Source organism: Ovis canadensis, chromosome 7, assembly GCF_042477335.2.
Source record: "Ovis canadensis isolate MfBH-ARS-UI-01 breed Bighorn chromosome 7, ARS-UI_OviCan_v2, whole genome shotgun sequence".
NCBI classification, from domain to species: domain Eukaryota; kingdom Metazoa; phylum Chordata; class Mammalia; order Artiodactyla; family Bovidae; genus Ovis; species Ovis canadensis.
The window spans coordinates 42,099,813-42,110,143 of record NC_091251.1 but is presented as its reverse complement, the minus strand read 5'-3'; positions in this window follow the sequence as shown (position 1 = coordinate 42,110,143).

Genomic DNA, 10,331 nt, shown 5'->3' with positions numbered 1-10,331 from the left:
TCATGAGTAAATGCTATTATTTCAACTTTTCTGTACCCAACTACTATAGACTGTTGAATTTGTGAAACTAAACACCTAGGCATAAGATAAGCAGAAACTATATCATATGTCAACATTTCTACAGGGAGGTAAACAGAGGTATAAATTTGTTTTACTATTTTTATAGTAAAAACAAACAGGACTTTTCCAATGACCTCACAGTAACTTTTTACTGTTTTTCATGGCTGAGAGTTGACTTTCTTTCCCCGGGATTCCTTCTAATCAACTATCTTTCAACATGGTGGTTCTGGGAATTGGAGCTGAGACCAGATCAATTCCTGGGTCAGGAAGATCCCCTGAAGAAGGGAATGGCAACCCACTCCAGTATTCTTGCCTGGAGAAGTCCATGGACAGATGAGCCTGGCGGGCTATAGTCCATGAGGTTGCAAAGAGTTGGACATGACTGAGCAACTAACATTTCCAGTGCCTAGTCATTTCCTCTACCACTTTCCTCTACTGAGGTAGGACCTCCAGGTAGGCCGGGTGGCCCCTGCCCCATGACTGCTAATGCCAACTCCAGCCCAACAATCTAGTCCTGAAGCCATTTATGCTGCTCGAGCACCACTGAGGCAGGTGTTACCCTTGAACTACTTCTCAGTAGTGCCTTATCTCAAGACCCTGGAAGGTTGCATCCAACTAACTCTGCATTGCTCTTTCTGAACTGACTTTAGGTGAAAAGTGTTATTTCTTGTTAAAAACTTTTTAGCTGTCTCTTTCCCAAGGACTCAGATATATGTGGATGAGGCCAGTCAAAAAGATGTGCAAGTGGCCTACCCCATGTAATCCTCAGCCCTGTTCCTTTCTGTCAACAATGGAAGGAACACTATGGGACAAAGCTCTTACCTTTGGTTTCCTCTTAGGATTTTTGTTGTTTGTTTGTTTTTTTCCCAGATTCCTCCCTTGCTCATTCTGACTTCTAAACAAGAAAACATACCCCAAATACACTGATTTTTTGCTATTGCTAAGTTGCTTCAGTCATGTCCGACTCTGTGCGACCCCATAGACGGCAGCCCGACAGGCTCCTCTGTCCCTGGGATTCTCCAGGCAAGAACACTAGAGTGGGTTGCCATTTCCTTCTCCAATGCATGAAAGTGAAAAGTGAAAGTGAAGTTGCTCAGTCGTGTCCAACTCTTCGCGACCCCATGGACTGCAGCCTACCAGGCTCCTCTGTCCATGGGATTCTCCAGGCAGGAGTACTGGAGTGGGTTACCATTGCCTTCTCCAAAATACACTGATAGTTGGGCCAAATTGTGACAGACACTACTAATTTTCTTCCAGTGTCCATTTGCTGCCTTTTCATTTTAGTTATAGAACCTCCCCATCATACCTGGTCTCAGCATAGCATGTAGCAAGTCAACTAGACACCATATTTCCCAGTCTGCCTTAAGGTAACATGTAACTTAATGGCTTTGTGCTTGTAGTAGGTTTGTCAAGAAATGGTGTTTTGAGGTTTTGACCTTAAACACTGCCCTACGTGCATTCTTTCTTTCTCCTGACTAGGAGATAGCAACAGCAGGAACAGCTGCCTTGGGTCAGCTGAGGATGACAGAGTGAATCCAGCAGCCTGAGCACTCCATTTCCTATGGAGAAAGGGAAGCTTCCAGCTCTGGACTGTTTAGCTCTGAGTTGTAACGCAAAAGGGAAATAGATTTCTAATTGGTTTGTTCCACTCAGTTGCTGAGTCTCTTTATTACAGCATTCTGATCTGTATTTGAACCAATATACTAGGGTTGAAAGAGAAAGGGGATATTCTACATGTATTTTATCATATATCAGAAAGTACAGTAAATTAGTGAACTCAATCAGCTTTCTTTGATATTTTGGAAGTAGGCTTAGGGAACAATAATTCCACAATTACATCTTGGAAATGGTAATAGAAGATAACTGGATACCTTTAAAATGAAGACAAATATAGCTTGCAAAAAATTGAACCACTACCTCAAGATAAACAAATGAAACTATATAAAATTGTATATGTAAGAATTTTGTGGGCCATAAAGTATTAGCTACATAATAATTATTAATGATTAATAATTTAAATTTTTACTGATAATCATTATTACTTGTGTTCTAGCCAGTTCAGAGACCTAAACAGAACATATTTCTACCAGTATTTAAACTATACTTTAAAAAAATCATAAAATGGTATATTTCAATCATTACACTCATTCATTCAGCATATATTTGTGGACCACAAAAACAGGCCACCTGTGTAACAGTGACCCTACAAAAACTCAAGTTTTATATATGTTTGAATTCAGATAAATACTCAAATAACATCCTAAAATGTTTCTAATGAGAAAATTTGCAATTGCATGTTTAATTCATGTTTATGAATATAGAATATTTGCATATAGAAAACTATACAGAACTAATGAGGACAAGGCTTAAAAGAGTTAGTGCCATTATTATTTTTTAATTGTAAGGAAACAATAACAAAGTGAATGACTTGTTTAAAGAAGAATTGAATGAGATAAGGGTATTTCTATGGAATATCATAAGATAGGAAACTCACATTTTTTCCTACTTAAAATTTGTGGGAAGCCTTTTTTAATGTTGCATACCTCTTTGCGTGTGTGGTTATATAACGGCCTTGTCTTCTGTTGAAGATAACTGGTTAAGCCTGTGAAATGTTCATTGATCTAAATGGATGGGTCTGAGGGGAAAGGCTTGTCAGCTGAGACAGCTTATCAGAAGAGGGTTGTTCTTCCACCCCCCTTCTTATTTATCCCTAAACCAGGGAAAATTCCCCTGGGAGCATAGAGGCCTCAGCGGGAACATTACAGAGACTCAAGAGAGGAGAAATGGTTTGTAAATGAACATTTAAAACAAGAAAACACTTCTGTTTTTAAAGCCAATGAGTATAAAGTACCAGTGGGAGACGTGAGTTGACAGCTGGGACTCTGCATCCGTCTGGCCGAGGGATTCTGAGTCAATCTCTGACAGATGAAAAGTGGGACTTGGAGAACTTGGGACTGTCAGAACCTACTCAAAATTCCTCGGCTTGCCATTTCAAACCAAATTCAAACCTTCCAGATCTTGAGATTAAAGAGAGTGCTTACAGAAAAATAAAAGAGGTTTGAAAACGCTTATTAAGAGGCATCTTAGAAATCTTTATAAAGCATCATCTGTGATGATTTACATGCAAATGAATACGAATGTGCTTGGCATACATTATGTAGGGTTTTCAGATTTGATCAAATCCAGACTGATCATAGAGAAAGAAACCCACAGACCAGAGCCACTAGAGAGACTGAAGGAAGGATAGCTTGCCCATTCCTGGTTTGTGGCAGAGGAGAGATGAAAGAGAACACAATTTTATTCAGTCACTTAAGGACAACTATTGCTCCCAGGGCTACAGTCTGAGACCAGAGATGACTCAAGAGGTTTCTGGGAGCCTGAGATGCCCTCAGAGCTGCAAGTGTGTATTGAAGAAGGCTTGAGCAGGGATTTACCCCATACTCCAAAATGCCCCAGGCTATAGTCTCATTCCAGTGTTTCTTGGGGGCCTCATTACTTCCATCATGAGTTTCTAGGCTTCCCAGGTGTCTGAAGTGACCTCTCTCGGTGACAGGACAGGAACCAGGACCCTGGGCCTTTGCTAATCAGTCTGAATTATTAAAGAGGTTTCCCAAGTTCAGAAAGTTGCTACAGAATGTAAGATGTAGATAAATTGTAAAAAGGGACCAAAAAATGCCACCAGGTCCTCAAACTGCCATAAGCAGGAAAGTCTGACAGGGTTATATAACAAGCTAAAATAGGTCTCTTGAAAAACTAATGGAACTTCTGAGTTCTTATTTAATGCTAAGTGACTAATTTTTTTTCACAAAAGATATGAGTTCTAAAAATTACACAGAGCAAACAAGTAGGGAAGTGTGTGTTGCTCCATCAAAGAGAATCATCTGCTTAGTGCATTACATAGTACAGAATCCAGGGAGTATCAGGCAGGCAAGTCCTTAACGCCAGCCAGGTTTTCCTGATTTTCTCCCTCAGTCTCTTCTAAAATCAACAACTCAAACTCAAGGCAAAAAATGGCCCTGAAAACAATATGAAGTAGGCACAAGTTAGCTTTGATGCCTATCCTCTCTTATTTTCCCACCCTTGTTCATGTCTCTATGTCAAGTCACCTCCAATCCCTAAAAATAAGAGTAAAGATGACCTCAAAAGGTTTCTGTCCTCAAAAAATATCGGTATGTTTAAAAGTAAATAAACATGTACTAGATAATACAGTACAGTACAGTTCAGTTGCTCAGTCGTATCCAACTCTTTGCGACCCCATGAACCACAGCACGCCAGGCCAAATCCCAGAGTACACCCAAACGCATGTCCATTGAGTCGGTGATGCCATTCAATCATCTCATACCCTGTCATCCCCTTCTCCTCCTGCCCTCAATCTTTCTCAAAATCAGGGTCTTTTCAAATGAGTCAGCTCTTTGCATCAGGTGGCCAAAGTATTGGAGTTTCAGCTTCAACATCAGTCCTTCCAATGAACACCTAGGACTGATCTCCTTTAGGATGGACTGGTTGGATCTCTTTGCAGTGCAAGGGACTCTCAAGAGTCTTCTCCAACACCACAGTTCAAAAGCATCAATTCTTCAGCGCTCAGCTTTTTAAATTTAGTTTATTTTCTATAAACCTCTTACTTACCCATTAGTGTTTCACTGGGTAAGTCTGGTTATCTGTACAAAACAGAATTTTCCCCAGATCATTCAAATGAAGACACTGTTATGAAAGGCAAACTTTTAGAGGCATAGGCATGGCCAAAAGAAAAAAATGAAGAATGGTGAGGAACCCAGAAACTAGCAACAGAAGAAACAATTAACACTCCTACTGCTTAAGGAGCAAGTGAGAAAACAGCTTTACTGAGCTCATAGGACTGGAATGCAAAAGTAGGAAGTCAAGAAACACCTGGAGTAACAGGCAAATTTGGCCTTGGAGTACAGAATGAAACAGGACAAAGGCTAATAGAGTTCTGCCAAGAGAACACACTGGTCATAGCAAACACCCTCTTCCAACAACACAAGAGAAGAATCTACACATGGACATCTCGCCAGATGGTCTATACTGAAATCAGATTGATTATATTCTTTCCAGCCAAAGATGAAGAAGCTCTATACAGTTAGCAAAAACAAGACCAGGAGCTGACAGTGGCTCGGATCATGAACTCCTTATTGCCAAATTCAGACTGAAAATGAAGAAAGTGGAGAAAACCACTAGACCATTCAGGTATGACCTAAATCAAATCCCTTATGACTATGCAGTGAAAATGAGAAATAGATTTAAGGGACTAGATCTGATAGAGTGCCTGATGAACTGTGGATGGAGGTTTGAGGCACTGTACAGGAGACGGGAATCAAGACCATCCTCAAGAAAAAGAAATGCAAAAAAGCAAAATGGCTGTCTGAGGAGGCCTTACAAATAGTGGCGAAAAGAAGGGAAGTAAAAAGCAAAGGAGAAAAGGAGAGATATACCCATTTGAATGCAGAGTTCCAAACAATAGCAAGGAGAGATAAGAAAGCCTTTCTCAGCTATCAGTACAAAGATATAGAGGAAAACAACAGAATGGGAAAGACTAGAGATCTCTTCAAGAAAATTAGAGATACCAAGGGAACATTTCATGCAGAGATGGGTTCAATAATGGACAGAAATGGTAGGGACCTAACAGAAGCAGAAGATATTAAGGAGAGGCAAGAATACACAGAAGAACTGTACAAAAAAGATCTTCAAGACCAAGATAATCACAATGGTGTGCTCACTCACCTAGAGCTAGACATCCTGGAATGTGAAGTCAAGTGGGCCTTAGAAAGCATCACTATGAACAAAGCTAGTGGAGGTGATGGAATTCCAGTTGAGCTATTCCAAATCCTGAAAGATGATGCAGTGAAAGTGCTGCACTCAATATGCCAGCAAATTTGGAAAACTCAGCAGTGGCCACAGGACTGGAAAAGGTCAGTTTTCATTCCAGTCTCAAAGAAAGACAATGCCAAAGAATGCTCAAAGCACCAAACAATTGTACTCATCTCACACGCTAGTAAAGTAATGCTCAAAATTCTCCAAGCCAGGCTTCAGCAATACATGAACCATGAACTTCCAGATGTTCAAGCTGGATTTAGAAAAGGCAGAGGAACCAGAGATCAAATTGCCAACATCTGCTGGATCATCAAAAAAGCAAGAGAGTTCTAGAAAAACATCTATTTCTGCTTTCCTGACTATGCCAAAGCCTGTGACTGTGTGGATCACAATAAACTGTGGAAAATTCTGAAAGAGATGGGAATACCAGACCACCTAACCTCCCTTTTGAGAAATCTATATGCAGAGCAGGAAGCAACAGTTAGAACTGGACATGGAACAACAGACTGGTTCCAAATAGGAAAAGGAGTACGTCAAGGCTGTATATTGTCATCCTGCTTATTTAACTTATATGCAGAGTACATCATGAGAAACGCTGGGCTGGAGGAAGCACAAGCTGGAATCAAGATTGCTGGGAGAAATATCAATAACCTCAGGCATGCAGATGACACCACCCTTATGGCAGGAAGTGAAGAAGCACTAAAGAGCCTCTTGATGAAAGTGAAAGAGGAGAGTGAAAAAGTTGGCTCAAAGCTCAACATTCAGAAAACTAAGATCATGGTATCTGATCATCACTTCATGGCAAATAGATGGGGAAACAGTGGCTGACTTTATTTTTCTGGGCTCCAAAATTACTGCAGATGGTGATTGCAGCCATGAAATTAAAAGACACTTACTCCTTGGAAGGAAAGTTATGACCAACCTAAACAGCATATTAAAAATCAGAGACATTACTTTGCCAATAAAGGTCCATCTAGTCAAGGCTATGGTTTTTCCAGTTGTCATGTATGGATGTGAGAGTTGGACTCTAAAGAAAGCAGAGTGCAGAAGAATTAACGCTCTTGAACTGTGGTGTTGGAGAAGACTCTTGAGAGTCCCTTGGACTGCCAGGAGATACAACCAGTCCATCCTAAAGGAGATCAGTCCTGGGTGTTCATTGGAAGGACTGATGCTGAAGCTGAAACTCTAATACTTTGGCCACCTGATGCAAAGAACTGACTCATTGGAAAAGACCCTGATGCTGGGAAAGATTGAGGGCAGGAGGAGAAGGGGATGACAGAGGATGAGATGGCTGGATTGCATCACTGACTCTATCAACATGGGTTTGGGTGGACTCTGGGTGTTGGTGATGGACAGGGAGGGCTGGCATGCTGCGGTTCATGGGATTGCAAAGAGTTGGACGCAACTGAGCAACTGAACTGAACTGAGCTCATAGAGCTGCAGTCATAGAGGGAGGTAACTGTTTCTAGAGTAATGATGCCAAAGTGGGCAGAGAGCAGGAAGATATATCCCAAACATGTTATCCTCCTGCTGTTATTTCCCATTGGTTGAACTTAGCCAGAATCAAAGTGCAAGGGAGTCCAAGTGACTGACACTTCTGTAGAGGTCAGCCAACTAGGGCACCAACCAGAGCAGAGGATACCATGTGGAGTGGTGCATGAGTTGAAAGTAGAAGAAAAATCAGCACATTAATTTCCTTTTCTTATAGCTCCATGAGGATGTTCCTAACACCCCACATTCTACATGGTATTTGTGTCATTCTAACTTCTTGTAGGGATTCAGATAAGTTCAGTTTCAAAATCTCTTTAGTATCACGAAAATTTCCTATTTTTTTCTGTTCTATTCACTTTCTCAATAATCTAATTAATCTTAAAATACTACACAACTCAGTTATTCTAAAAGCCAGCTCCAATGCTACCACTTTTACCATGATTTTCTTAGTTGCCCCAGATGCAGATGAGGGCTCCTGTTTTCAGTTCTTAAGTATGCTGTCTGAACCACTGTAGGTATTTATCACATGCCTCCTGGTGCCTCCGAAAATCAGGTGCATTCCTTTCCTCCTATAGCATGCCAAATCTTCTTAAAAGCTGGTATGGTTTCTTGGATATGTCTATATCCCATACTAGGTCACTGTATTCACTTGCTTTCTTTTTACATAGTAATCACACCTTAAACATTTATTAGATGTCAACTTACAGATGAATATTCCCTCCACCTCTCTCTTCTTTGCTTGACAGTTCCATTTGCTCTATAATTATCAGCTTAAATGTCATTTTCTCAAGGAAGCCATCCTTGACCTTTGTCTGCTCCCAACGATATGTACTCCTCCTGGGTACCCTGTGCTTTGGCCAGCATAGCATTTAACATAGTCATACAGCTTAAAATGATAGAGCCATGTTTCAATTAAGTTCTACATGATTCCAATAATCATAGTTTTATGACGTATCATACTAATTCTCAAAGAGAAAGTAAGAAGGAAAAATTGCACTGGGGTAATGAGATAAAAGACTTCATGAAAAAGGGAGTGATTGAGATAAACTTCGAAATGCAATTAATTTTAGCAGGTATATACTGCTAAGGCAGGCATTATACACATAGAGAATAAAAGGCATAAAGGCATGGACCTATTGTAATACGGACCATGTCTGAAGCATTGTGGGAAATAAGGCTGCTTATGGTTGATGCCATGTTGTGGAGGACCTTTGTGGTAGGAGCCTATGGCTGCAATTTGTGGACCCTAGGACAGAGCAGATTAGTGAAGAGTGGAGAATGAATCTAGCCACATAAAGGAATATAACTGATGGAGGATGGAGAAAGAATGGCAGAGTAGGGGAACTTGAACTAACCTCCTGTCATGAAAACACCAAAATCACAGCTCTGAATAATTGACAAAAATTTTTGAACCTACCAAAAATTATATCCTATATCTAACGCAGCAGCAGCAGTGAGACACTAGGAGAGGCATTTTTGTGATATAATCAACTCGCATACCCATGGGGTGGGTGACCCACAAACTGGAAAATAATTCTATCACAGAGGTTCTCCCACAGGAGTGAGGGTTCTGAGCTCCATGTCAGTCTCTCCAGCCTGGCAGTCTGACATCAGGAGGAGCCCCCAGAGAACTTGGCTTTGAAGGCTAGCAGAGCTTTTGTGCAGGAATTCTATAAAATTAGAGGAAAGAGACCTTTCCTAAGACCTTCAAGGCCCCCTGGAGCTGTGTCCATGGAAGGTATCATGGGGTCTCTGGTGACCACCCCTCAGCATTTCATGTGGACCAGGGTGTGACGCAGCTTCAGGGCACCTCAGGCTTTTCAGGGTACCATGTATTCACTGAGTGGAAAAATGCTCATGGTGTGTGGGAGGTCAGAGTTGTGAAGCCCATGAGGCAGCCCATCCCAAGTGTCACATCTACATGGGGACAGCCCTGCTGGGGACTCCTGTAGGATGAAGTCTCCAGAATAAAAAACTATAACAGTGGTGTTCAAACTGAAGCATTTTGGAACATTTTTATTAAAAAAACACAAGGAGAAAAGGAAAGATATAAGCATCTGAATGCAGAATTCCAAAGAATAGCAAGAGGAGATAAGAAAGCCTTCCTCAGTGATCAATGTGAAGAAATAGAGGAAAACAACAGAATGGGTAAGACTAGAGATCTCTTCAAGAAAATTAGAGATACCAAGGGAACATTTCATGCAGAGATGGGCTCGATAAAGGACAGAAATGGTATGGACCTAACAGAAGCAGAAGATATTAAGAAGAGGTGGCAAGAATACGCAGAACAACTGTACAAAAAAGATCTTCAAGACCAAGATAATCATGATGCTGTGATCACTCACCCAGAGCCAGACATCCTGGAATGTGAAGTCAAGTGGGCCTTAGAAAGCATCACTACGAACAAAGCTAGTGGAGGTGATGGAATTCCAGTTGAGCTGTTTGAAATCCTGAAAGATGATGCTGTGAAAGTGCTGCTCTCTATATGCCAGCAAGTTTGGAGAACTCAGCAGTGGCCACAGGACTGGAAAACGTCAGTTTTCATTCGAGTTCCAAAGAAAGGCAATGCCAAAGAATGCTCAAACTACCGCACAACTGCACTCATCTCACGTTAGTAAAGTAATGCTCAAAATTCTCCAAGCCAGGCTTCAGCAATACATGAACCATGAACTCCCTGATGTTCAAGCTGGATTTAGAAAAGGCAGAGGAACCAGAGATCAAATTGCCAACATCCGCTGGATCATCAAAACAGCAAGAGAGTTCCAGAAAAACATCTCTTTCTGCTTTCCTGACTATGCCAAAGCCTTTGACTGTGTGGATCACAATAAACTGTGGAAAATTCTGAAAGAGATAGGAATACCAGACCACCTGACCTGCCCCTTGAGAAACCTATATGCAGGTCAGAAAGCAACAGTTAGAACTGGACATGGAACAACAGACTGGTTCCAAAT